The sequence below is a fragment of the Bombyx mori genome, chromosome 7 (assembly GCF_030269925.1).
Source record: "Bombyx mori chromosome 7, ASM3026992v2".
NCBI classification, from domain to species: domain Eukaryota; kingdom Metazoa; phylum Arthropoda; class Insecta; order Lepidoptera; family Bombycidae; genus Bombyx; species Bombyx mori.
Genome location: NC_085113.1, coordinates 9735851 through 9741158, shown reverse-complemented (window position 1 = coordinate 9741158; position 5308 = coordinate 9735851). Strand labels below are relative to the sequence as shown.

Here is a 5308-nt window from a genome sequence, read left to right as displayed (position 1 = left end):
GATTCAATAATACAATGCACGTATGTGTAGTATGTTTCAACTATATGGTTCGCGGTTTCGCTCGCTTTATATTCGGAATAAAATCCATGATTTTACTGATCGTGAAACACTAATGCGTTTGGGTCCGAAGGGTGGGGTAGCCGTTGTAACTATACTTGAGACCTTAGAACTTATATCTCAAGGTGGTGGCGCATTTACGTTGTGGATGTCTAGGGGCTCCAGTAACCACTTAACACCAGGTGGGCTGTGAGCTCGTCCACCCATCTAAGCAATAAAAAATGGCGTCCATTTTTTTTTGTTTTTATGATATTATCATCCTTGTAAATATCATAAAATTCGTTATAGCGCGTTCTCCATATATCGTTTTCCTGCACAGCACCGAATATCCGTCTTAGGATCTTACGCTCGAACACAAGTAGTCGGTTCTCATCCTTTTTATTGAATACCCATGTCTCTAAGCCATACGTAAGAATGGGTCTCAGTAGGGTTTTATAAAGAAGAATTTTGATATTTCGTGACAGAATTTTGGAACAAATTTAAGCAGGCCGAAGTAGAATTTCGTCGCCAACAATATTCTTTGAACTATTTCTGCTGTTGTGTCATTATTATTTGCTATCAGAGAACCAAGATATACAAAGTCATTCACAAATCCAAAAGTATTATATCAGGACAAATGCACTAATTACACAATGTTCATTACAACTATAGGACAAGACAGCACGATAACCAAACCAATCCAACTTTTAATGTAAGGAAGTAACAATAAATCACAATCACAAAGGAAATCACATTAAACAATTACACTACTTAATCTACTATTGACATGGAGGATGCCCTTGATCATTTTTATAAACATCGCTAACTTATATTATGTAAAAATACCCAACTCAATTGACGACTTTGCCAGTTCGTTATAGGTGCGAGACGTTCGGGTAATTGGATAAGATATTATGCTATTTTTGTAACTTAATAATGTAAAGATAAATAAATAATAAATAAATATTTACTAACAATCACGCCACGTTAACTGGTCCCGTGGTATGTTCGTAAAGAACTTGTGTTACAGGTACCAGATAACGGAAATAAATGTAATATTTTTATTATACACATACATATATTTAATATACGTCCATAACCCTGGAAAACACATTTTTATATTTATCAAACAAATATCTTCTCTTGGCGAAATTCGAACCCGCGACCCCCTTGTGTTGTGACCATGTCACTTACCACTACACCAGACGGCCGTTATTGATATTGTTCTGGTTGACCCTACGAGTGTTTCATGAAATGTGTGATAGCAATTCAGGCGAATCAATCGGAGAATGAATTCTTTTATATAAATACATCAAATCAGCACATGTACATCGATTCTCTAGTGACGGCATATTAAAGTTTTGTAATCTTGTAATTGCGTTGGTGTTACCTCGTTCTCTCAGACACAGCCCACTGAGTTTCTCGCCGGATCTTCTCAGTGGGTCGCGATTCCGATCCGGTGGTAGATTCTGCGAAGCACGACTCTTGCTAGGGTTCGTGTTAGCATCGTCGTCAGGTTTGAGCCCCGTGAGCTCACCTACTAGTTACGGTTACGCTGGAATAGCCTCTCTAGGATACCAGCTTAGGTAGGAAAAAAAAAAAAAGTAGGTGTTACCGCGCCTATTACGCAGTGAGATACTCGAAGTGGTATCTGGAGGGCGACCGCTTTTGAAGAGCAAGGCTGTACTTTTCGTGGGGTTGATGTCGATGCGCCACTTCCGGAATCACTGTCCTATAGTGGTTGCTGCGGTTTGGAGTCGCCGATGAACTAACGACTTTTTTTTATATGTGTAGTATAAGGCCGTGTCATCGGCGAAGAGAGCTAGATGTACCCCCGGAGACCGGGGCTTATACCAATCGCTTGGAAATGCATCTTATATTAAATTAGGTAATATAACGATAATAAGTACGCTTTCATTAATTATAATGTACAATGGCGACTTAGAAATCGTATCTTAAGTTGTGATGCCTATGGGCCACGGTAACCCGTTTTTATACTTGTATACTTCCTCGTGCTTACCTACGGAGCCGAAACGTGGACACTGACTGTGCGACTAGTCCACCAATTAAAAGTTACTCAGCGAGCTATGGAGCGAGCTATGCTCGGTTTGTCATTGCGAGACCGAATACGCAATGAGGTCATTCGGGCAAAAACCAAAGTGATCGATATAGCTCGCAGAGTTAGTAAGCTGAAGTGGCAGTGGGCTGGTCACATATGTCGCAGAACCGATAACCGTTGGGGTAGACGTGTTCTGGAGTGGAGACCGCGAACCGGCAAACGTAGTGTAGGGCGCCCTCCTGCTAGATGGAGCGACGACCTACGCAAGGCAGCTGGCAGTAACTGGATGCGTGGAACCGAAGATCGGGTTCAGTGGCGAGCTTTGGGGGAGGCCTATGTCCAGCAGTGGACTGCCGCAGGCTGATGATGATACTTCCTCGTCCCTGAGTAAAACCGCTATTATATGTCGAACAGACAGACCAACAACAAGGTTAATCTATAAGGGCTCCGATTTTTTCGTTTTGTGGACCGGAACCCTAATTAATAAAACATTCACTTATCTCATAGAGGAATGTACTGCTTAACGATAAACAGGTCAGAGGATTCTAAAGATAAGAAAACGTATTACATACGTGCACTGGTTACAGCGATATGCTGGTACTTGCTTCGGCAGTATATATAATAAAATTGGAACAATACAGAGAAGATTAGCATGGCCCCTGCGCAAGGATGACACGCAAAATTGTGAAGCGTTCCAAATTTTTTATCTACAGTCGGCATCGATGCGCCACTTCGACAAAGCGACACGACACGAGAACCCTTTCATCGTGGCCATCGGTAACTACATTCCCGATCCTGCGGACAGAATGGAAAGCAGTCGACGTCGCCCAAAACACGACATTTGGGATCCTCTCGATCCACTAGCGGTGCTTTTAGGCATCCAAGCATCGGTCATCGTTTTCGTCGAACCCGTCGCTTGCGACGAAGGGCTCGACGAGTAAATTAACCCACACACACAGCCCACTGAGTTTCTCGCCGGATCTTCTCAGTTGGTTGCGTTTTCGATCCAATGGTAGATTCTGCAAAGCACGGCTCTTGCTAGGGTTCGTGTTAGCAACGCCGTCAGGTTTGATCCCCGTGAGCTGACTTATAAGTTAAGGTTACACTGAAATAGCCTCTCAAGGCTATCAGCTTAGGTAAGAAAAAAAAAGGTATTCTGCTTCGACGACATTTTTACAACTCTAGATTTGCAGCCAACCACAAAGCTCCCCTGTGTTAAATTGCTTTCTGGTTCTAATGTCTACTAAGTCGCACTGGGGTTACAAGTAATGCTGTATATGGGACTGTTCTTTGAATGCCCAACTGCCGGTAAATTTGCGGGTTGTAGGTAGCATTGTAAGCCCGCACGGATCTGGACCGCCATCCAATGTGCCCACCGCGAAGCAGTCATTCTTTCCGGTTTGAAGAGTTGAATATCACGTCTGTTGAACATCACACATGTCAAGTACGTATTTCCTTAGAAAAACTGGTGCTATATTTTCGGGTTGAAGGCTATCGAAGCTATCAAAGTGCCCGCGCCTTGGGGGCGCTTTTGGTAGCCTGGTCTCGGTGGCCGAAGATGACAAAGGTCGGAACAGGCCCACCGAATAAGCGACTTCCCTGCACTCTTGCCCGTCGTCCTATCCCTATCCGAGACAGAATCCGGATAAAGAAAGGGGTTAGAGCAGTCAGCACTTAAACCAGTATGAAAGCTCATCCCAAGAGACGCGCAGAGTCGTTGAGGCAAAAAACGTACCTGCATGCGTGATTTCAACACTGCCATAGTCGCATCGCTTGATATTAGTACTCAAGCGTTTTATCGGCTAGGCTAAGACTATTTTAAACTAACCATAACTATAATAAAGTATTTTACTTCATTCAGACGACTGTACTGATCTAACCTAAAGTGCCCTATTTGATTTAAGTTCAATATTCAAATCCATTATGCAAATTGGAAAAAAAAAAAAAAAATGTGTGCAAGTCACACACGGTAGAAGGAAAACTTATAAAATATAAAAATAATCGTCAAGGGTCAACCACTCCGCAGTGCAATGGAGCAGCCTCACCCTGGAGGAACCACCTGCATGATCACGGTATCCCTACACCAGGTAAGTATGCCTCTCAAAGGTCTTACTACCGCTTAGCTCGTACTCTCAAATCGGATACGGTAGTAACTATGCCCCCCTCGTAGGCCCCTCAGGCCGACTCGCGGCGTTCGATGATGACGAAAAAGCAGAGCTGCTGGCCGATACATTGCAAACCCAGTGCACGCCCAGCACTCAATCCGTGGACCCTGTTCATGTGGAATTAGTAGACAGTGAGGTAGAACGCAGAGTCTCCTTGCCACCCTCGGATGCGTTATCACCCGTCACCCCAATGGAAGTTAAAGACCTGATCAAAGACCTACGTCCTCGCAAGGCTACCGGTTCCGATGGTATACCTAACTGCGTTATTAAACTTCTACCCGTCCAACTCATCTTGATGCTGGCATCTATTTTCAATGCCGCTATGGCTAACTGTATCTTTCCCGTGGTGTGGAAAGAAGCGGACGTTATCGGCATACATAAACCCGGTAAACCAAAAAATCATCAGACGAGTTAGCAGCCTCCTCATGTCTCTAGGCAAACTGTATGAGCGACTGCTCTACAAACGCCTCAGAGACTTCGTCTCATTCAACGGCATTCTCATCGATGAACAATTCGGATTCCGTTCGAATCACTCATGCGTACAACAGGTGCACCGCCTCACGGAGCACATTCTCGTAGGGCTTAACCGACCAAAGCCGATTTACACGGGAGCCCTATTCTTTGACGTTACAAAAGCGTTCGACAAAGTCTGTCACAACGGTTTTATTTTAAAACTTTTCAACATGGGTGTGCCGGACAGTCTCGTGCTCATCATTCGAGACTTCTTGTCTAACCGCTCTTTTCGATATCGAGTAGAAGGAACCCGCTCCTCCCCCGCGACCACTTACAGCTGGAGTCCCGCAAGACTTCGCCAGTCGTTTCCACTCTCCTGCCTTTTTATGTGTAACAAATTTCGGCAGTCGAATTAAAATAAAAAAAATTTGGAAACAGCTAGCCATGATACACAGTGTATGTAAGTCAATAAAATCTTCGGTTTCGTGTCTCAAGGTAAGTGGCGGTATCCGATAAGAGCTCATCCACCAATCTCGGGTTTTTATCCATTTTTTAATTCATTTCATACGTTTCACTTGTCCCATTAAGTCGAAAG

General features: G+C 43.9%; 1 non-coding gene across 1 annotated transcript; it reads left to right on the top strand.

The window, feature by feature from the left end:
* Positions 1-2692: 2692 nt before the first annotated feature.
* LOC119628773 (U6 spliceosomal RNA) lies at positions 2693-2799 on the top strand. The gene has a single exon (XR_005244915.1). It is a non-coding gene; the product is annotated as a U6 spliceosomal RNA (small nuclear RNA).
* Positions 2800-5308: the final 2509 nt, after the last annotated feature.